Here is a 24,941-nt window from a genome sequence, read left to right on the forward strand (position 1 = left end):
TTTCCTCACCTCTAATAATGAATTTTAAATTGCAAAAAATTGTCCAATAGCTTTAATTTAAAAATGAAACTAGGTATTGAAATAAATTTGATACTTTTTTATAAATAAATAAATAAATAAATAACCATCAGGTTACTGAAGAAATCAAAAGGGGAATCAAAAAATTTCTAGAAACAAATGACAATGAAAACATGACAACTCAAAGCCTATGGGATGCAGCAAAAGCAGTTCTAAGAGGGAGGTTTATAGCAATACAATCCTATCTCAAGAAACAAACAAACAAAAAAAAAAAACATTGAACAGACAATCTAACTTTACACCTAAAACAACTGGAAAAAGAAGAAAAACAACAACTACAACAACAACAACAAAATTAGTAGGGGAAAGAAATCATAAAGGTCTGAGCAGAAATAAATGAAAAAGAAATGAAAGAAACAATAGTAAAGATGAATAACACTAAAAGCTTGTTCTTTGAGCAGATAAACAAAATTGACAAACTGTTAGCCAGACTCATCAAGGGAAAAAGAGAGAAGAATCAAATCAACAAAATTAGAAATGAAAAAGGAGAGGTTACAACAGACAATGCAGAAATACGAAGGTTTATAACAGGCTATTATGAACAACTATATGGCAATAAAATGGATAACCTGTAAGAAATGGACAGATTCTTAGAAAGTTCAGTCTTCCAAGACTGAACCAGCAAGAAACAGAAATAATGAACAACCCAAATACTAAAGCACTGGGTTTGTTTTGAAACAACCCAAAGCACTGAAGTTGAAGCTATGATCAAAAATTTCCCAAACAACAAAAGCCCAGGACCAGATGGCTTCACAGGAGAATTCTATCAAACATTTAGAGAAGAGCTAATACTTATCCTTCTAAAACTCTGTCCAAAAATTTCAGAGGAAGAAACACATCCAAGTTCATTCTATGTGGCCACCATCACCCTGGTACCAAAACCAGACAAAGGCAACACATTAAAAGAAAACTATAGGCCAATATCACTGATGAACATAGATGGAAAAATCCTCAACAAAATTAGCAACAGAATTCAGCAACACATCAAAAAGCTCATACACCATGATCAAGTTGGGTTATTCCAGGGATGCAAGGATTCTTCAACATATGAAAATCAATCAATGTGATACACCATATTAACAAATTGAAAGGTAAAAACCATATGATGGATTTTACCACCTATCATAGATGCATAAAATCCTTTGACAAAATTCAGCACCCATTTATGATTAAAACTCTTCAAAAAATGAGCATAGAAGGAACCTACTTCAACATAGTAAAGACCATATCATAAGCCTACAGCAAACATTATTCTCAATGGTGAATAACTGAAAGCATTCCGCCTATGATTAGAAACAAGACAAGGGTGTCCACTTTCACCACTATTATTCAACATAGTTCTGGAAGTCCTACTACAGCAATCAGAGGAAAAAAAGAAATAAAAGGAATTCATATCAGAAAAGAAGTAAAGCTCTCACTGTTTGCAGATTACATGATACTGTACATAGAAAACCCTAAAGATAGTATCAGAAAATTACTAGAGCTAATCAGTGAATTTAGCAAAGTTTCAGGATACAAAATCAACACAGAAAACACCTGCATTTCTATACTAACAATGAAAAATCAGAAAGAGAAATCAATGAATCAATCCCATTCACCAGTGCAACAAAGAATTAAATATCTAGGAGTAAACTTACCTAAGGGGAGAAAAGAACTGTACACAGAAAATTATAAGACACTGATGAAAGAAATCAAAGATGACATAAACAGATGGAGAGATATTCCATGTTCTTGCGTAGGAAGAATCGATATTGTGAAAACGCCTATATTACCAAACACAGTCTACAATTTCAATGCAATCCCTATTGTATCACCAATGGCATTTTTCACAGAACTAGAGCAAAAATTTCACAATTCATATGGAAATACAAAAGACCCTGAATAGCCAAAGCAGTCTCGAGAAAGGAGAATGGAGCTGGAGGAACCAACCTTCCTGACTTCAGATTATATTACAAAGCTACAGTCATCAAGACAGTACAGTACTGGGACAAAAACAGAAATACAGAACAGTGGAACAAGATAGAAAGCCCATAAATAATCCCATGAACCTATGGTTACCTTATTTTTGACAAAGGAGGCAAGAATATACAAAGGGGCAAAGACAGTCTCTTCAATAAATGGTGCTGTGAAAACTGGACAGCTACATATAAAAGAATGAAATTAGAACACTCCCTAATACCATACACAAAGATAAACTCAAAATGGTAAAGACCTAAATGTTAGACCAGAAACCATGAAAGCCTTAGAGGAAAACATAGGCAGAACACTTGAGGACATAAATCAAATCTACAATAAATAAATCTACAATGACCCACCTCGTAGAGTAACGGAAATAAAAACAAAAGTAAACAAGTGGGACCTGAATAAACTTAAAAACTTTCACACAGCAAAGGAAACTATAAGCATGGTGAAAAGACAACCCTCAGAATGGGAGAAAATAATAGCAAATGAAACAATTGACAAAGGTTTAACTTCCAAAACATACAAGCAATTCATACAACTCAATGCCAGAAAAGCAAACAACCCAATCAAAAAGTGGGAAAAAGACCTAAACGGACATTTCTCAAAAGAAGACATACAGATGGCTAAAAAACACATGAAAAAATGCTCAACATCACTCATTATTAGAGAAATGTAAATCAAAACTACAATGAGATATCACTTCACACCAGTCAGAATGGCCATCATTAAAAAGTCTACAAACAATAAATGCTGGAGATGGTGTGGAAAAAAGGGAATGCTCTTGCACTGCTGGTTGGAATGTAAATTGATAAAGCCACTATGGAAGATGATATGGAGATTCCTTAAAAAACTAGGAATAAAACCACCATATGATCCCGCAATTCCACTGCTGGGCATATACCCTGAGGAAACCATAACTGGAAGAGACACATGTATTCCATTGTTCATTGCAGCACTACTTACAGTAGCGAAAGCAGCAAAGCAACCTAGATGTCCATCAACAGATGAATAGATAAGTTTTGGTACATATAAACAATGGAATATTACTCAGCCCTCAAAAGGAACACATTTGAGCCAGTACTGATGAGGTGGATAAACCTAGAACCTATTATACAGTGTGAAGTGAGTCAGAAAGAGAAAGGTAAATACCGTATTCTAATGCATATACACAGAATCTAGAAAAATGGCACTGAAGAATTTATTTACAGGGCAGCAATGGAGAAACAGACATAGAGAATAGACTTATGGACATGGGGGGAGGGGAGGAGAGGGTGAGATGTAAGGAAAGAGTAACATGGAAACCTACATTACCATGTGTAAAATAGATAGCCAACGGGAATTTGCTGTGTGGCTCAGGAAACTCAAACAGGGGCTCTGTATCAACCTAGAGGGGTGGGATGGGGAGGGAGGTGGGGGGGATGTTCAAAAGGGAGGGGATATATGTAATACTTATGGCTGATTCATGTTGAGGTTTGACAGGAAACAAGCAGAATTCTGTAAAGCAATTATCCTTCAATAAAAAAATAAATAAATAAACTAAAGTTGGTTTACAGGAGAATATAAATTCTAAAAGAAATTAGATAAATAGTTTGAATAACTCCTTAAGTAAAAGTAACTTAGAACAGTATGAAGAAGAAAAGGAAGAACTGAAAAACCAAGTTAAATTTTATTTATGAGATAATCATGTTTTGATATATGATATAATATTTTAGCTATGTGGGTGTGAAGAAAGTATATCTGTATATGGGATGAATATAACATAATATGTATCATAATTTCTTAATTCTCACATCTATTTCTAATATGTCATTTTATGTAACACCACTTAAAAATTCAACAACAGTTTTTTGAGAATCAAGAAACTATATTTAATTCAGAGAAAATATTTTTGGTAAGAAAAACATTCACATTAATACATATTATAACATTTTCTTCTTTTATATCACAAAGTTTGAATCTAAACCTCCTTTACCCTCAGAGACTAAACTGTGCGAATCACTTTGGCCACAGACCTTGATGTAAGTATCTTGAAAGCACACTGCTTTTCTTAATTCTGGGTCAGGTGTTTGATCTTTTGAGGTCCTTTATGATCACAAATCAAACTGCAAGGGAAATCAAAGGATATTGGGGTTTCAACTCTGTTTCCAAATTCATTAAAGGCCTGGTTTTGCTTTATTTTGTTTAAATTGAGTAAGTATTAAAAAAAAAATCTTTCCTTGCAAGTCTGATGGAAGATTTTGACAGATGATGTTTGGCACTTGCATGACATCCTTGAAATTTCTAAGACCCTTCTTTTCCTTCGCTTTACTGAGGTAGAGTTAACAAAACTGTATGTAAAGTCTGCAAAGTGACTATTTGATATACATAAACATCACAAAATGATTACCACAATCAGAATCAGGTTAACTAGCTTCACCTCACATAGTTACCTTTTTGTGTGTGTATGTGTGTGTGTCTGTGAATGCACATGTATGTGGTAACACCTAAGATAAACTCTTATAGCAAATTTCAAAGATCAGTTTTGAAGTAATGGTGTCTGTCTTTAATCGCATGACTTTGTGCATGACAGGCTGTCTGCTGTATGAAAAATAACTATTAACTTCAACATTTCATCTTATTGTAATATTTTGGAAGTTATTTTTTAACCATAATTAAAACTCCATATTTAACATATAAATACTTGAGATGCTACCAATGAACATAACTGAAGTGATAATCAATCAACAAGCACCCCCTAGAGACTATGAGGCTCCCACGTGGGGAGATAATGATAACCATGTCTCAACATTCTCCTTTGCTTAGTTTCTGGCAAAAATGTATTGACATCAATTGTAAGATACAACATGATTTCAGAAATTACAAATCATGCATCTTTAAATGGAGAACTTTCAGAGTATATATGTACTATATAATTTTTTAAAAAGGAATATTAAAATAGGACATGCTTTTTCACTTTAAGGCTACTTATTGGGAGTGTTTTTCCATGCTATTATCTATTCTTTATAAGTATTATTGAAAATAATAGAATAATATACATTTTATGGTGACATCATATTAAAAACATTTTGGGTCATATTACTTAATTATAATTCTATGCTACTATAAATAACAGTGAAGTATAGCTAAATCTTTGTGAATATCCAAGACTATTTCCTCAGTATAAATTCCTTAAGGCACAGTTTCTGAGTCAAAGGATATGCATATCCTTGTAAAGGATCTGAATGCATCAGGCCTAAGTGCTCTCTGGAATATACATACCCTATGTTCCCATTTCTGTCTCCCTCTTCTTCCTCCCTCTCCTTCCTCCCTAGCCATGCCTTCCTCCTTCTTCATAAGAAGCCTTCCTTCTCTTCCCCCAATACTTGTGATCCTACTTCTGCTCTTCTGTATTGTAAATTTTTTCTCACTGTGTGTATATGTATGTGTTTATAATCTCCCTCATTCTAAACAAAAATTGAGGCTACATTTTATGTCAAATTACTAGTTTGCAGTTCTGTGTCTTTATCTGGACTCTGAGTTCCTACCTAACAAGGTCAGTGAAGCATTCATCTTTGTATCCCTAGAACCTAATACACTAAATTTTCAGTAAACACTTGTTGAATTGTTTCAGGAGGGAACAAATGACTGCTCTTGTTTTTCAACTATCATGTAATTTTTGTTTTCTTTTCAAGTTTCTGGGATTTTAACTGACCTGAGCACATTAATTTCAAAAACAAAGGAAAACACTTATATACCTTCAAGTTTCTAAACTCAGATGCCCTCAATTCAATACTTCAATATGCTTTAATATTAATTTAGCAACTACTGTCTAGCTCAAACAATGAGAAAGGAAAAACAAAGAGATTTTATACACTTTATTCTGAGAAATTTTAGCATTTATTCTCAAGGAAGATAATGTTTTCCCCAAACAAGGACCATGGATAAGAAATGCACACAGGATTGAAACTCACATGCCTAGCCCTTCTGAGAGAAAGCAGAATTAGTCATCACACTTAAAGTGTTACAAATAAGAATACAGTAGCTCTGTAGAAGAGAGAAGCACTTTTCTTCCTCTTGTGGTTGTGAGCATGCCAGATTGCTGGCCCATTATTTTGGCAGGTGTCTCTTGGAATGAACTGCTGAGAGGCCTGGCATGGTTTGACAGCACTTTGACAAGGCACTGCCTCCTATGCGCACTTCCTGAGCAAATTGACTTCAGAGTCTCCTTCATGAATTCCAAGTCAGAGCAATCTGAGGCAGGCATGTCAGTTTGGATTACTCTCCTCTAGCCTCCAAAGACAACATGGGTTTTCTGTCAGTTGGCTTCAGACAGGCGGCACCATCAGCCTCAAGTTTAAAAATGTGAAGGAAGTGAATTTACTAAATTTCCAACAGGGAAAGAGTTTTTGTAAGCCTTCCTCATGGGGGCATCAGGAAATCCAACCTTTCCAGGCACTAGCTAACTATAACAGTGCATTTGTGTCCACAGTTCTCCATTTGAAAAATGGGCATGGGAATAAGATCTACCTCTTAGACCTGTTTTGTGGCTGCAATGTGATAACTCATGTAATGTTCCTAGGATGTTGCCTAATTCTGGCTCAGAAATATGAAATTTACTATTCCAAAGATGACATCTTTTTTATTTTTCAATTGAAGTATAATTGGAACATAAAGAAGGCTGAGCACCAAAGAATTGATGCCTTCAAATTGTGGTGCTAGAGAAGAGGCTTGAGAGGCCCCCGGACAGTAAGGAGATCAAACCAGTCAATCCTAAAGGAAATCGACCCTGAATATTCACTGGAAGGACTGATGCTGAAGCTGAAGCTCCAATATTTTGGCCATCTAATGCAAAGAGCCAACTCATTGGAAAAGACCCTGATGCTGGGAAAGATTGAGAGCAGGAGGAGAAGGGAGCAACAGGTTGAGATGGTTGGATGGCATCACCGACTCAATGAACTTCTGTTTGAACAAACTCTGGGAAACAGTGAGGACAGGGAAGCCTGGCGTGCTGCACTCCGTGGGGCCTCAGAGAATTGGAAACAACTTAGTGACTGAACAATAGCTGCTTTACAATGTTGTGTGTGCTTCTGCTGTACAACAAAGTGAATCAGCCACACACACACATATATACCCCCTCTTCCCTGGATTTCTCTCCCGTTCAGGTCACCACAGGGCACTGAGCGGTTTCCTGTGCTATACAAAGGTGACTTTACTTTGCAGAAATTAGGTATCATGACCCATATTGGCATTTGAAGAAATCATTTTAAACACAAATTCATCACCACTTAGACATAAAACATAACGTGTTCACCTCTTAGCAGAGACCTAGGCAATCCTCAAGAGTAAAAACAAATGTGCATTGAAATTCTGTCCACCTCACCATCTCTGTTTTATTTTGTTATAGATTTATAATATTTATAGAACTATATTTTTATGGGCTTCCCAGGTGGCACTTGTGGTAAAGAAGCTGCTTGCCAATGCAGGAGACATAAGAGATGTGGGTTTGATCCCTGGGTGGGGAAGATCCCCTGGAGGAGGAAATGGCACACCACTCCAGTATTCTTGCATGGAAAAAAATATATAAAATATATATATTCATGATGAAAATATGAATTCATTAGTAAAATATATTCATTATGAAAATCTGGAAGACACACAGAACTTTGAGTGGGCATACAATCAAGAGTAATGTCATGATGTAGATGGAAACACAGATAACATGAAGATAAATGGAAGATCCTTTAGTTTTTTATGAATCCATGTGATATATGCAAATAAATTGTAATTAAGAATATGCTATCTTTATTTTTATTTCTCTTTTAATATTACCTTGTGAAAATATTTAAACATCTTTAAATATCCTTCTAAACTACTGACTACACAGGAGTTTGTTTAAATAATTTGTTTGACATATAAGTTCTTCCCAAATTTAATCTAAGAATTATCTTCAGCTGAATATGTTTGCACAGAGATCTTTATAAAATAAATGGAATTAATGGTTCCTAAAGGTGTATATAATTTGCATAAATATATGGAAATTTATCTCTATAGTATTTTTAATAGATTATATTCTCAATAGTAAACTCTGAGGATATCAGATTTTTCTCTTTTGCTCACACTGAATATTGACTCGTGAACTTTTTTTTTTTGTCTTGAGATACCAAAAAGGCAAAACTTCATTTACTGCTTTATTCCACATTCTTTAGATCTACTGTCAGTATATAATTCATTTATGATTTTTTCACTTAAAATATTTATTTAATGCCTATTTTGTGCTAAATTTATTATCAATAAAATATTTCATTTATGCATCCATTTATTTAATAACATTATTGAGAGCTTGTTATTTAACTGCTACTTGTATTTTTCCTGTTATGATTTCCAATTTTTATTACAAAATTTTCTTACTAATATGTTTGTTTTTCCCTGAATGCTTTGTAAAATTCATAATATAGAACACCAGCCATAACCCATCATGTAGCCTGCCATTAGTTTTTCAGTTTTTGTGCCTTGTAAGAATATTTACTTATACATTAGTACTTTATTTTACAAAGAAAATACACACATCTTTTTATGAAGTTAACATAATAAATTGTCTGAAGATTACCTAGCATTTCTCCTGTAATAAAACTTTCAGGGGGTGAGGGGAGAATAGGGCGCTGAGTACTATTGCATATTCATAAGTTTAGGGTTTTTTAAAGAAAATAATAATAATAATTATTTTTTCAGCATACATGCAGGTATCAGCCTTGTTTCTTTAACTTTGCTGGGTGCACTGTAAGTCACTTTGGTTTTACAAATTTTATCTTCACAACAAAGGAGACTTCCCAAACTTCTACTCAACGTCTCAGCGTCTAGATTTGTCACTTAAAAATTGGCAGATTTTGTAAAGGAAAACAGGTGAATATCAGGTTTGACTTAATGCACACTTGAGGTGCTTTCATATATATGCTTTTAAAAATATTCTATCCAACTTTTCCAGTTCTTAGTGGCAGCATGTGAGTATTAGAAGTCATAATCTTTTCCCCCTTAAAGATTTTAATTGAGATTAGTTCAATTAATTAAATATTAACCTGTTGTCTTTCTATGTAAGGCACTCCACAGTAGAAATCCAGGACTCATTTTGTTTGTTCAGATTGCTGATTTGAAATCTGCCACATTTATCTCTCTACAGATCTGGATGGCAGTGTGATAAAAGGCCAAATAGTGAATGAATGGCAATAGTCTTGTTTTGTATTTATTCTGGTCTTTGAGCTCAAACTTATAGCAATGCACCGCTATTTTCTGTGCCTTCATGATGCAAGGTCTACTCTTGCCAAGCCCTAAAGTTGTTAAGAATAATTTATGTTATCAGAAAATAGAAAAATTTAAATGACTGTGCTTTTCCATTAAATAATACATATTTGACTAAGGCTGTTTTTTTCCACTGTGGTTTTTCCAGCACCTATTACAGAACTGATATAGAGAGTCTATCAATAAACAGGTGTTGGGTGAATAAATGAATAATAATTGAATGTGATGAACTATTGCTACGGTATGCTAATTTACTCTGCCCATAAAATATACATTAATTAGTTTTTGCACTGATGGTTACTCCTACAGTAGAAAAATATGGTGTCACTTTCATCGCTTTCCACTTGGGAACACTATCAAAACAGGAATGCCATTCAAACAGTGTGGTGTATTTGAGCAGGGGTTTTATGTGAAACTTTGCTCCACGTTAAAATGCTGATCAGTTTTTGTTATAGCATAATTTCTCTACTCAACTCCACAGGGAATAACTCCCTCCTATTTGGAATTCTACTTAATCAAATGTCAAGCAATGAATGGGTCACTGGACAGGAATGAAGGGAGCTGGTTTGATTCTCAGCTCTGTTATTTACAGGCTGTGAGTCACAGAAGAACATGACTTACCTCTCTGTTCTGTTATTTCCACTCTGGGCATCATACAAGAATGGAATTGTGATAATTCACTAAGATTAGAATGTAATCATTCTTTCCCTAGAGTGTGTCACACCACAGGTACTCATCAAACATTCATTCTCTTTCTTAGTGCAAGAAAATGAATTTTTTTAGACTTTATTTTTTAATGTGACGAGCAAATTAATCTATGTTAGGCTGGGTATGGAGTGAAGCTCTATGAAAGAAAACAGGGGTGGATTACCTTTAACATAGAAAAGCATGTATTTAATTCTTTAAATATCCAAAGATGTACTTTCTCCACTTAGAAGATATCTTTATGACAGCCCAGCCTGTTTCACAGTCTCTTGCATTATAGACTATACTCTTATTTGTTCCAGAAATTCTATCAAGTTTCCAACATCAATAGACATGTTCTTTTACCCTGTAGGAAAAGTGAACTGCCCCCTTTCCCAAAGGAAAAAAAAAGATCTCCATGAAAAACAAACCATTTGCAGATAGGGGATTCTTAGGTCTTGGGGCTTCCGAGTAGCCCAGTGGTAAAGAATCCACCTGCCAGTACCAGAGACTCAGGGGACACAGGTTCAACCCCTGGGTCTGGAAGATCCCCTGAAGGAAGAACCTGCTCCAGTGGCAACCCGCTCCAGTGCTCGTGCCTGGAAAACTCCATGGACAGAGGAGCCTCCTGGGCTACAGTCTGTGGGGTCGCAAAGCATCGGACACGACCGAGAGACTGATCACATTAGGTCAAGATATGAGCAGTTATTTTCTGCAGACAGCTCCAGAACTTGAGGAGGTTAGCCACATCCCCAGCCCTGAGCAGGGCGGCGACACTGCCAATGATTTTACCTCCCCTTGGCAACATGCACAGTTGTCACTTCCATCCCCTCTCCCACATCCCACCGTCCACCTCACTCTTCCAAAGGCAATCATGCTTACATCAGAAAAGGATGAAATATGACAGAATCTGCTCTACTTTATCAATGTCCTAATTAAATTCTGCTACCTCCTGCAGAGCTTCCTCTTTTTGCATACATCCTTTCTCGCTATTCCCCATAAATCCTTAATATTTAATATTCAATCCTTAATGAACATTCATATACGTGTGACCTTGAAAAAGGATGTTGCTAGAATGATAGTGAGCTGGCCAGTGTTTCAGGATGGACTCCAAAACTCCAAATGAATGCTTATTTAGGGCATGTTCTTCAAATGTCAGGGTCCTTAGGTACAAACACCCAAACAAGGCCCTACAAGAGAGTATTGGACCTACTTCTTCCCTGTTCAGTCATAAGTCATTCACTATTTGAGGTAGGGAGATATTTTAGATTACAAGGAACTGGTTTTTAACATTTCATACAAGGACTCATATGAAACTCTAAAGATATTTATAACTGACAATTTAATAAGGAAATTAGACATATTCAAAATTTTACAATCTAGAGCTAAATAAACATTTCTCCAAAGAAGACATACAGATGGTCAACAAACACATGAAAAGATGCTCAACATCACTAATTATTAGAGAACTGCAAATCAAAACTACAATGAGGTACCACCTCACACCAGCAGAATGTGTATTGTATGTTAAGTCCAGCAGGCTTCTCTGTCCATGGGATTCTCTAGGCAAGAATACTGAAGTGGATTGCTATGCCCTTCTCCAGGGGATCTTCCCCACCCAGGGATCAAACCCATGTCTCTTATGTCTCCTGGATTGGCAGGTGGGTTCTTTACCACTAGCACCACCTGGGAAGCCCTCCAGTCAGAATGGCCATCATTAAAAAATTTACAAATAACAAATACTGGAAAGGGTGTGGGGAAAAGAGAACCCTCCTACACTGTTAGTGAGAATGTGAACTGGTAGAGCCAATATGGAGAACAGAATGAAGATTCCTTAAAAAAAAAAGAAAGAAAGATATAGAGTTGCCATATGTTTACAACAATGCCATGGCTGGGCATGTACCCAGACAAGACTATAATTCTAAAAGATGCATGCACTCCTATGCTCATAATAGCACTATTTACAATATCCAAGACATGGAAGCAACCTAAATGTCCTTCAGCAGATGAATGGATAATGAAGATGTGGTATCTAGGTAGAATGGAATACTACTCAGCCATAAAAAAGAAAGGAATAATGCTATTTGCAGCACTATGAATGGACCTAGTGATTATCATACTAAGTGAAGTAGTTCATAAAGAGAAAGACAAATACCATGTCATATTCCTTAATATGGAATCTAAAATATGACACAAATGAACATACCTATGAAACAGAAATAGGCTCTCAGACATAGAGCACAAAGTTGTGGTTGCCAAAGGGGTAGGTGTGGAGGAGGGATGGATTGTGAGTTTGGGGTTAGCAAATGCAAACTATTATACATAGGGTGGATAAACAGCAAGGTCCTACTGTATGGCACAAGGAACTACATTCAGTATCCTGTGATAACGCATCATGGCAAAGAACATGAAAAAGAATGTGTATTATATATAGATAGATAGATATAACTTAATAGCTTTGTTGTACAGCAGAAACATTAACACAACATTGTCAATCAACTATATTTCAATAAAACAATTTACATTTAAAACAATTTACAATTTAAAACAAAAAACATTCTACATCAAGAATTATAGTTTCTCATCTCATAAAAGGGGTATGAAAAAAAGGGGGGTATTACTGTTAGGGCAAGGGCTGTGACAAACTCTGAGTTGCCACTTCATAACTTTCCTTTCTTGTTTTTGTTGTTGTTGTTGTTGTTGTTGTTGTTGTTTTTGCCCCACTGCACAGCTTGCTGGATCTTAGTTCCCCGACCAGGGATTGAACCCAGGTCCCAGAAATGAAAGTGCCGAGTCCTAACCACTGAACTGCCAGAGAATTCCCATAACTTTCTTTTTGGAAATTAGCTTACAAGAACCAGAGAGAGATCCCAGGAGGCAGCATGGTCTAGAGGACTGAACATCAGCTCAGAAGTGAAATAAACAAGGATTCAATTTCTAGAATAGTAACTTATGATCTGAGTGACTTTTTGTTTTTGTTTTTGTTTTTTACAATGGATGGAGAAGACTGAGGTCAGAGCAAGCATTTTGAAGACTCACATCTGAGTAAAGTTAAGTCCAGGACTCTGGAGTAAGAAGCCCCAGGTGGAGATTTAGAGCAAATAATTCTTTTCCAAGCATATGAAAGAATGTTAGGCTTACATTAAATACTAGTTGATCAGAGTATTCTGATGTTATTTCTTTAAATATGTCTCTATCAATACAAACCACTATATTTTATACTGAATGAATGTCGATAATTTTCTGATTCAGCCAGGCAGTCTGCTTGTTAAAAAAAGTTATCTTAAAATTATCTAACAGAAAATCAGGCAACTGTATTTCTTACATATAAAATATTATTTTAGTTATGACCAAAGAAAAAAATGGGCTTCTGTATTTTTGAAGAATAAATGCTAAATTTAGCACAACCAAGGCCAGGCCCAAACTCTCTCAATTATTCGTTGGATGGCCTTAAGCCATGTAACTGAAACATGCTTCAACTTCCTCAAGTATAAATAGTGATGATACCATTTCCCTCACATAATATTTATTTGGCAATTAGCTGACATTATGTAAAAGGGTAATGGATGAATTGGAGCAGGAAAATTATGCTAGAGATTTCTACATATGAAAGTCAAATTGAATGTCAACTTGCAGCCCACTTCCAATGTCTTAGTAAAGCAGTACTTTCACCACCTCTTGTCAAGTGGATATCTGGGCAGGAGGGACACCATTTGCATTTGGTGCCCAGGAGAACCTGGAAGGGAGGACACTGAGATCCTAAGATTCAAAGTTAAGAAAACCATACTGGAGGATATCAGGATGATGTGAACCAGTATTCAGGGGCAGGTAAGGGTCACGGGGGCCCTGAGCTAAAATGACATCAGCATCAATAGAGAGAGAGTGCAGACGGGCTCCAGCACTCAGAGAGGGGGCGGGGGTACAGAAAGGAGAGAGGAAAAGGGAGGCCAGCCAATCCAGCTCCCCGGGCACGGACTTGCACTCGGAGGAAGTGACTGTGTGAGTGACTGTAGCTTTAACTCCGGAGACCCAGCCATCTTGGCAGTGATTTTCTCTGCTGATGATCAGACTGCCCTCTCCCCAAGAGCCCCTGTGTCAGGACAGAAATGTGGACTAGCCCTGTGGAGGGGAAGGCCAGGGAGCTCAGTTCCTAATACAATCAGACCTCCACAGCCACTAGTTCTACATCCAGACTCAACCAACCTACCGAGCATCTGTGGGTTCTGGTATCGTGGTGAGCTCTGGAACCAATACCCTGCAGATATTGGGGGATGACTGCATATGACTTTGAGTATGACCTTAACCCTTAGGAACGATGTTTCCTCTTGGTAACACTCCTCTGCCACAGAGACGATTATGCAGATAACACCTTTTCAATATAGAGAAAAATCCCAGTCAGAAGATGATACCTGCTAACACAGGAGGCGTAAGAGATGCGGGTTTGATCCCTGGGTTGGGAAGATCCCCTGGAGGAGGAAATGACAACCTACTCCATTATTCTTGCCTGGAAAAGGAGACTGGGGGGGTGGGGTGGGCATAATGTTGCAAAGAGTCAGACACGGCTGAAGTGACTTTGCATGCATACATGCATAGCCCTCAAGAGAACCCTGGTCTTCCCAAGTGGCACTAGTGGTAAAGAATCTGCCTGCCACTGCAGGAGATGCAAGAGACACAGGTTTGATCCCTGGGTCAGGAAGATGCCCTGGAATAGGAAGTGGCAACCTGCTCCAGTATTCTTGCCTGGAAAATTTCATGGACAGAGGAGCCTGGCAGGCTGGAATCCATGAGGTTGCAAAGAGGCAGACATTACTGGGCACACATACACATAGCCTTCAAGAGAACCATGGTAGTTTACTCACAACAACCATTTGCAGCAGGAATATCTACTCAGCACAGAGCTTATCTATGTTTTTCTTCTTTCATCTTTAATTATGAGATTATGAGATTGGCACTAGTATTTCCATTTTACATATGAGAACACATAGCAAAGTTAAAAAAATGGTAAGTGGTGATTCCCAGATTGGAAACTGGGCTGTCCCATTTCAAGCTTCATGCTTAACTCTCACACTGTTACTTCAAAAATCATTTCTATACATAGATTTTTACTTTTTCACAGGTCAACATGTGGTCTGCAGCTCTTCCTATGGAAGATTTCTGCCATAGAAAATTTGTTGTGATGGGCAAGTATAGCAGAACTCCCATCCCTAAAGGGTTGAGCTTCAAATTATATTCAAGGTTCTCCAAGTCTATTAGGTTTAAAAATAGCCTGGGCTTCTTCTCCCATCCATGCATAGGATAGCATACATTAACTGAAGACTCTAACACATTTGCAAATGCTGTCACCCAGAAGGTAAATCATTGGAGCAGCCGACACTGGCAGCTATGCAAATGAAAAATAACTTTGCTCTTAAATAACTAACTGACCTGGAATGACTGGTATCAAATTAGCATTGATATGTCCATGGGCTTTTCTAGAAAGATCCCAACACTCCAGAATTGTAAAACTAAACTTGAAGTCTTCAGTTGTAATATAAAGAGTGTGGTGATTACAATCAATGCAGATTTATTTGGCTGCCTCATACTTAATTTTTAAATTTTTCTTCATGCTAAAGAGCAAAATACGATGTATCTTGTAACATCATTTGAATTCAACTTGGTTGAACCCTGTCCTTTCAAGCCTAGCCGCCCTCTCTTTAAAAGATGCACATGCATATAAACTATCTAAGTCTTTGTAACAATTCCTGGGAGCTACTTCATTTTGAGAAAATATGAATTTTGCAACAAGTGAGAGATTCCATCTCAATGGATTATGCTGTGAAAATCCAAAGAGATAAATCATTGCATTTTAAGTACTAGATTATGAATTTTACTTTACTTGAACTTTACTTAAACTCCTAGAGGGTGAGGCCTTTTGAATTCTTTAGTTAAGAAGATTGCTAGAGGAACATAGACATAGATGTAGAGCATAGACTTATGGGCACAGTGGGGGAAGGAGAGGGTGGGATGAATTGAGAGTAGCATTGACACGCACATGCTATCGTGTGTGAAACAGATAGCTAGCAGGAAGTTCCTGTATAGCAGACAGCTCAGGTCAGAGCTGATGACCTGGAGGGGTGGGATGGGAGGGAGGCTCATGAAGGAGGGAGCTTATGCATACACACAGCTGATTCATGTTGTACAGCGGAAACCAGCTCAACATCATAAAGCAGTTCTCTTCCAACTAAAAAGAAATTAAACACTAGAAGACTGTTAGAGCAATTTGCAGATACTGAAAAAGAATGGTGTTTGCTATTTAAGATATATTAGCATAACTAATGCAACATGCTTTAAAGTGTTATCTGCAGAAAGGAAACATCAGAATAGAAAGCAAGGATGAGTACCATATACTGTAATCATCTGTATCCACCCGTATTCAGGGAGGGAACATTTGAAGGAGGTAGGAAGGCTGCCCTAGTGACCTCAATGACCTGTACCAGGGCACCCTCCATTTCTCTGAGAACTGTTCAGGACAGGAATATTTGAATGCAATAACTTTTAACACAGCAGTCATTCTGACCCCACAGGATTCACAGCAGTAAACTACAGAGTAGTGTCTTGGCAAGTCAGAAAAAAACCAAAGAAGGTCCTTTGAGATGAAAACTTCTTTGAGGATAAACTCCTATGAGTACAGTGGAAACAAAAACAAGTCTAAAAAGACTGGTGAATAGACCAAGAGAGCAAGGCATTAAAGATTCCAGAAATACCTTCACTGTAACGGTTTCTGGAAATTGAGTATTCTTATTCTGAAAGTGTTAGTCACCCAGTCGTGTCTGACTCTGTGACCCCATGGACTGTAGCCCACCAGGCTTCTCTGTACATGTAATTCTCCAGGCAAGAATACTAGAGTGAGTTGCCATTCCCTTCTCCTGGGGAGCTTCCCAACTCAGGGATTGAACCCTGGATTGAATCAGGGATTGCAGAACTCCTGCAATTCAGGAGTGAATTGCAAGTGGATTCTTTATGGTGTGAGCCACGAGGGAAACCCAAATATCAGACAAGTATTTTAAATAATGCTATTTATTCTTATTTTACTTGAATATAAATCATTATATGTTAAAAGAGAAAAGTATTTTAATTAATGCTATTTATCACTGATAGAAACATCTGTAACTCTGTGGTGCTGTGAATGATTGAGGTGTCCTTGTAAATGATTATCATTAAACATGTTTTCTAGTATAAACTAGAGAGGCAGAAAGTTTTCATGAGAAATGTAGTCATCACTTTTTGACACGAGTCAACAGTCTTTCAACCTGGGACAGAATTTTTGAGGATGTGTCCCTGACTAGTAAATGTGAATATGAAACTCCCAGAGAAGAGCATGATGGGACACTTTATGGGCATTTCTACCTTCTCTTTCTTTTCCTAGGCAGGCAAAACATTTAGAGGTGTACCTAGGGACAGAAAGAAAAATTAAAATGAGGTAGAGATTGGGATCACTTTCCTTGTGTGATTTTATATAACCCTTTCTGACAGTTAGCTGCCCTGGTGGCTCAGAGGTTAAAGCGTCTGCCTGCAATGTGGGAGACCTGGGTTTGATCCCTGGGTCGGGAAAATCCCCTGGAGGAGGAAATGGCAACCCACTCCAGTACTCTTGCCTGGAAGATTCCATAGACGGAGGAGCGTGGTAGGTTACAGTCCATGGGGTTGCAAAGAGACGGACACAACTGAGCGACTTCACTTCACTTTCACTTTCTGACAGTTGGTCCCTCGTCAAACGATAAGAGTGAGGTAGTGGGATGTGCTGGGAGGCTCCTGCCATAGTTCAAGCAAGAGATAACACAGCTTTGAACTATGATTTTAGTAGCGGCTATAGGAGACATGGTCTGGTTTGGGATATTGTGTTTTAAGAACTAAGAGGATTTACTGATAGAATAAATAGGAGAATGAGCAGCAGAGAGAGGTGGTGAGAAGCTTGTGGGAAGATTTTCAAGAGAAAGTCAATGGCCCTGTTTTGACCAGGTTGGGTATTGTTGATCTCAGTGGATGATTGTCATCCTATTCAGCTGCCCAGTCTTCTTTTGGTTACACTGGGTCTTCGCTGCCGTGTGCAGGCCATCTCTAGTTGTGGTGAATGGGAGCTGCTCTTCACTGCAGTGCATGGGCTTCTCATTGCAGTGGCTTCTCTTCTGCAAAGCACAGGCTCTAGGCACATGGGCTTCAGTAGCTGTGGTTTGTGGGCCCTAGAGCTTGCAGGCTCAGTAGTTGTGGCACATGGGCTTAGTTTCTCCTTGGCATGTGGAATCGTCCCAGACCAGGGATTGAACCTATGTCCCCTGTCTTGGCAGGTGGATTCTTATCCACAGGGAAGTCCCAAGACAGCCAATGTAGACTCTTTTCTCATGTTTCTGTGTTCTTATCTTCTTAGAGTCTCATCTCCAGAAGCTGAAACCAGAAAGCTCCCTTTCCCAGGCTCCTATGTAGCTAAGGTCAGGCATGTGTTGACTAAGTTGCTTCAGTGGACGATGGACTGTGGCCCATCAGGCTCTTCAGTCCATGGGATCCTCTAGGCAAGAATACTTGAATGGATTGCCATGCTCTCCTCCAGGAAATCTTCCCAGGTCAGGCATTTGACCTTCAATCTGGCCACCACATGCACTCATCAAGATTTTGATGAGGAATTCAGCTACTTGAGGAAGCAAAGGACAAGTGGAATCCATTTGTCTGTATCTCTCTTTGTGAAGGAGCAATATCAGCTGTTCTGGAGTCCAGTGTCCAGACTCAGCAGAATGAGCTTACATGCCTGCATTCAATTGTAGTGCAGTCTTTGGAGCAGCACCAGGGCAGTGCAGTTTCGGTATTATTGCAGGATAAAGTGTCCCAAACCTGACTTTCCACTGTTCCCAGAAAGTCTGTGAGCTACCTGATATCCTCTGCTTAATCAGGTAGTGTAGGCGCTGTTGTTTGCAGCAAGAACACACACATACACACACATCTGGGAACAGCCACCCAGGGATGTCAAGCAGGAGTGTGAAACTCAGAGGAGACAGCAAGTCTGGAGAAATAAACTTGAACGCCACCAGGATACAGACAATATTTAGAGTCTTCAAGTTAGAACAATTCACCAAGTGAGAGACCATATTTAGAGAAAATGAGAGGTATGTAAAGGGCAGACCGCTCAGAGAACTTACAGAAGAGGAGCAGCCAGGAAAGGATTCTTTGAAGAAGGAGCCACTGAGACAGAAAACAAAACAAACTGAATATTGAGACATCCAAGGAGTATTTTAAGAAGGACTGTCATGATTCTGAGCCTATGAGGTCAGAAGGAAGAACTGATGAATTAAGAGAGAGTGATGGTCCCTAAAAAAATGTATGTTCTACACAATAGCCTTGTGTTTGAATGGCTAAGAATGAAGGGTCTAGGGATGAAACTGTTGAGGCTTAGTGTCACGTCTTAGGGACAATGACTGATAGCACGTAAATGAACTAAAAGAGCCAGAACTGTGGAGCTCATACCTGTGGTTCTAATGAGGTATTGTGGATCTGAACTTCATGGCATCAATGGACATATATGTTCTGTCCTGTCCTTCAACGGTGTTCAGTAGCAATGCTGGTAGGTGTGATGAAAACCATGGTGTGGGTATCTAGCCAGACTGCCCAGTTCTCTACCTTCTTGTTAGTACAAGCAAGGACCAACCCCTTTAAAGTGAGGTTGCCCCAGATTCCCAGATGATTCTTGATGTAAATAAGGAGATGGAAGTTCTTACAGTCTTAAGAAGGAGATGCTGAATATTCTGACAATTAGGGCTGAAAGGAATTGGCAAATAATGTAAAATAGTAATATCATTATTTAACAATAGCAAAAACAGCAATTAGTTTAAAAACAATTGTAGATTATAAGAGGTGTCATCATATCTATATCCCAAGTTGGTGAATTAGATGAAACTAGTTTTATTCAGTTTGAAACTTCTTAAAAAAATTTTGAAAAGTATATGGTTACTAAGATCAAAATGGAAATGCACTAGTATTTATCTGCCTCTGTCGTGTCTTAAATTCAACATTTAAAAAATGCACTAGTATTTATCTGCCTCTGTCGTGTCTTAAATTCAACATTTAAAAAACTAAGATCATGGCATGCAGTCCCATCACTTCATGGCAAAGAGATGGGGAAACAAAGGAAACAGTAAGAGACTATTTTCTTGAGCTCTAGAATCACTGCAGATGGTGACTGAAGCCATTAATTTAAAAGACACTTACTCTGTGACAAACCTACACAGCATTTTAAAAAGCAGAGACATTACTTTACCAACAAAGGTCCGTCTAGTCAAAGCCATGGTTTTTCTAGTAGTCATGCATGGATGTGAGAGCTAGACCATAAAGAAAGCTGATCACTGAAGGAATTGATGCTTTTGAACTGTGGTATTGGAGAAGACTCTTGAGAGTCTCTTGGACTGCAAGGAGATCAAACCAGTCAATCCTAAAGGAAATCAATGCTGAATATCCATTGGAAGGACTGATGCTGAAGCTGAAGCTCCAATACTTTGGCCATCTGATGTGAAGAACCGATTCATTGGAAAAGATCCTAATGTTGGGAAAGATTGAAGGCAGGAGAAGAGAATAACAGAGGATATGATGGTTGGATGGCATCATGGACTCAATGGACATGAGTTTGAACAAGCTCCAGGAATTGGTGATGGACAGGGAAGCCTGGTGTGCTGCAGTCCATGGGGTCTCAGAGTCAGACAATATGACTGAGCAACTGAACTGAACTGTCATGTCTTAAATACAGTCAGTTTTTCCATGCTAGTGATGATGTAAAAGCAGAATTTATGGAATGATTGATGCTACTGCCAGGAATATGCACGTGTTAACTAAGAGCCCCTGTATGTTTTAGTGTATATATGCTGATGTTTCTTGTAAATTCTGTTTCTATTTCATGCAGGAGCACAGGTTATCAAATGTCCCAGGAGCTATGTTAGAGATGATACAGTCAGTTTTTGCTCAAAGAAAATGTGCTTGTTTTATTACTATAATCTAAGTATGCAAATACTACCAAGGAATTCATATACATTTATGCACCAACGTAGTATCTGGCTTAAAGAGACCTAATTTCTTGCCATTATAAGAAGTTGAGGTTCCTCATTGCTTTAATCTTAGGTGAAATTTGAATGTATCTTCAAGATAGGGTAATGATCAAGCTATTGTGCTCCCCAGATGAAAAAAATATTTCAGTATACCCCATCTTGTTTGGAAAGGCAACTTTCTGCTACCTCTAAGAGTGGAAAATTACTTAAAATTCTCTGTTACAAGCTGTATATAGAATCTCTCTACTTATTATTAGTAGTTTGAACCATATGAAATTGCTATACTATTGGGTCAAGAAAAGGTTGAATATCAGCAATTCATATGGTTTAATGAAATGCTCTTTCTACATATGGTATTGATTGCACACTTCATTCATCTCTAACATAGCTACTGGGACATTTGATAACCTGTGCTCCTGCATGAAATAGAAACAGAATTTACAAGAAACATCAGCATATATACACTAAAACATATAGGTGCTCTTAGTTAACATACGCATATTCCTAGCAGTAGCATCAATCATTCCATAAATTCTGCTTTTATATCATCATTAGCATGGAAGCCCAAATATTTAATTCAATAACTATCTTATTAGATATATTCAAATCCTGATTCCAAAAGAAATTCAATTTGTGTCTATAATAATGAATTTCCTTGAAGGAAAGGTGGTGAGACCAACTCACTGGAGCCAACCTACAAATCAGAAGAGTGACAGGATATCTTATATTCACTTCTACTATAATATTATAGAGCAAGTTTGTTACTTTTTAATAGGTGTGTAATTGAATATTAACAGTAGGTGTCATGTACCTCCAGATAAGGTGTTAAAGTACCCATGAAGGACTTGCAAAGGGATAAAATAGCATTTATCTGTCCTTAGCCTAACAAGTGACTTGGAAGTAAGTAGTAAGGGTGAGATTTTAAGAGGAGAGTAATTTCTCTATAAAATTTGTTTGCATGATATGTATTACTTTTTTGTCTGTGAAGGCTTTGCATGTTTTTCTCTCTCTCTGAAATTATTTGTATTACTCCAAGCCATGTTGCTCACAGCCTAACTTAGTACTATAACTAGATTACTTGTTTTAAAAGAGCTTTGTGATAGCACTTATCTCAATTTATTTTCATTAATTGTATTTATTTCCTCTAGTAGGACAAGCTCCATGATGTCAGAAACTTTCTTATCCACTGAGCATCAATCCACCGTAGATTCTTCTGCACCGAGCACCATATACAAGGCATCAATAGGCAGCAGGTAGAAGCCAATGGCTCAAAATGAGAAAATCTATCAAGTCAAATATGTTGAGTCAATCCACATAATCATCTTGATCAATAAAATTGGCAGTTCGCATGTGAGAAATACAAAAAGACTATAAAGAAATGAAAGGAGTCAAACTCATTAGCAGGTGACACAAATTTAATTATCACTCATCAAGTAGAAAAAAAAAAAGACTTTTGTTTTTCAGATAAGTGTTGGCTAGAGTGTAGAGAAATTTTTTCCTTGTCTTTTAAAAATCTGTCCTTGATCTTAATTTCTCTACACTGGTCAAATATAATGGTCAAACATAATCTCTTTAATAAAAATGAAGTTATTTTTGAAATGATGACCAAATAATACTGGTACTGAACTTTTGTAAAGTTCAAAATATCCGGATCTGTCAAGTTTTCATTTAAATGTTTACAGGTATGGACACTCCATTTCCACGAAGTAGTAGATAGGGTCATACAATTTTAGAATGTGCACGTGTACTTTCTCTTCTCTCTGCTGCTTCATCCCCGCTCTGAACCTCATCATTTTCCCAAACTTTATAATTTTATTTGACACTTTAATTTTTTATCTCTTTAGAGTTCTTGGATAATCGTACGGCTAAAACCTGGATAGACAGTAGCATGGAAGCATATACACTACCATATGTAAAATAGATTGCCAAAGGAAATTTGTTGTAAGACTAGGGAATTCAAACAGAGGCTCTGTAACAACCTAGAGGAGTGAGGAAGCGTGGGATGTGGGAGGGAGCCTCAAGAGGGAAAGAATATATGTATACCTATGGCTGATTCATGCTATTGTATGTCAGAAATGAAACCAATATTGTAAAGCAATTATCCTTTAATTTAAAATAAATAAATTTTTTAGAAAGAGTTTGTCTTTATGGATGATTGAGTTTTCCAAACGTTAAAAAAAGGAGGAAGATAATTTAATACCTTTTCTTTTTTCTTTTTCTGATTGTGAAATAGTAAGTTTATGAACATGCTCCTGTTTGTGAGAGGCACAGGTGGAGATATGGAGTGTGAATCAGATCAGGAAGATCAGTTCTAGCTCTTTGTTCCACCTTTTCTTTTACCAAATTTATCACCTTTCTCAGTGCAGGTAGCATGTGACCCAAGAGGACAGAGAACATCCCCTTCTTCTAGAAGGCTTTCAGCTGCTGCATCCACATTGCTGTGACTTATTGGTTCACAGCCAAAAAACGCCCACCTTTATGTTCGGACATTTTTTTTCCCTGAGTTACCAGAACCAGGAAAGCCCCTTATGGGAAGAATAATTTCTGCTGGCAGGGCTCAAATTTCAGCATACTCCAGACTTTCACTAAACTCATGTATCTGTTCAACTTCTGCCCCAGTTAAGAACAGCCTTTAACCCTGAAGCCTTTGGTCAGCAGGCTCAGGTATCACGTCCAAAAGAGAAAATTCGAGTTCCCTTATCAGGTAACTTTAACTTCTTCCTTGTGTAACAACACAGCAGGAATGTCAATACTGAGGAAAACTACAAGTGATGCGCAGTACAGGTCACAGAGTGGACCCTCCATAAACGTGGTTTTAAAAACCAATGACTGGAGCTCGGGAGTCTTGACTGAGGCGCGATCTCGTCTCCCGGGTTCTAGCCGCGATGGATAATGCCTGCGAATCGCCCACGGAGAAAGGCGGAGAGACCGGGGAATCAGACGAGCCGACGGCGGCTCCTGGGGGCTCCAGGGTTACAGATACGGACGGAATCCCGGAGGAAACGGACGGTGACGGCGACGGGGAATTGAAAGAGGCCGCCGCTGAAGAAGGCGAGCTCAAGAGTCAGGATATCGCGGATTTAACAGCAGTTGAAAGGGAAGACTCATTACTTACTCCTGCAGCCAAAAAACTCAAAATAGATACCAAAGAGAAGAAAGAGAAGAAGCAGAAAGTGGATGAAGATGAGATTCAAAAGATGCAAATCCTGGTTTCTTCTTTTTCTGAGGAGCAGCTGAACTGTTATGAAATGTATCGCCGGTCAGCTTTCCAGGCAGCCATTAAAAGGCTGATCCAGTCCATCACAGGCACCTCTGTGTCTCAGAATGTTGTTATTGCTATGTCTGGTATTTCCAAAGTTTTCGTCGGGGAGGTGGTAGAAGAAGCACTGGATGTGTGTGAGAAGTGGGGAGAAATGCCACCGCTACAACCCAAACACATGAGGGAGGCTGTTCGGAGGTTAAAGTCGAAGGGGCAAATTCCCAACTCAAAGCACAAAAAAATCATCTTCTTCTAGACCAAAGTCTAGCAGGGCCCAGTACTGAAGGAAGAAGTCCAGGCTTCCTGTTGCACGAGATTCTCCGCACTGGTGCTTTGGTATCTTAGTCCTCCAAGGATTCCATGATTTTAATGTCTTTCTCAAAACTGATAATTCATTACACCTAGAAGAAGGCATGTACCCTGTTTCATACTTGCCTTGACTAAATATCGGGACCTCTGAGGCATTTAACTGTTACTGGCTAGTTGTAAGAAAGGTTGGTGCACCCTAAGCATCTTCTGGACACGGATGCTGCTTTCAAAAAGAAAACCTGTTCAAGACGGCTTGACGGTTTCACATTGAAGCCTGAAGTTTATGACTTAGGTTGTTTCTTTACATCTGGTTTTAA

The 24,941-nt window shown here is 38.1% G+C and overlaps 1 long non-coding RNA gene and 1 pseudogene across 1 annotated transcript in view; one reads left to right on the top strand and one right to left on the bottom strand.

Annotated features, from left to right (window-relative positions):
- The window catches only part of LOC139039439 (uncharacterized), a 102,847-nt gene that overhangs the window by 37,703 nt on the left and 40,203 nt on the right, over positions 1–24,941 (bottom strand). The gene's annotated exons all lie outside the window — the stretch shown is intronic.
- Positions 23,892–24,580, top strand: LOC139039438 (transcription initiation factor TFIID subunit 11-like; annotated as a pseudogene).

Source organism: Odocoileus virginianus, chromosome 18 (genome assembly GCF_023699985.2).
Source record: "Odocoileus virginianus isolate 20LAN1187 ecotype Illinois chromosome 18, Ovbor_1.2, whole genome shotgun sequence".
Taxonomy (NCBI): Eukaryota; Metazoa; Chordata; class Mammalia; order Artiodactyla; family Cervidae; genus Odocoileus; species Odocoileus virginianus.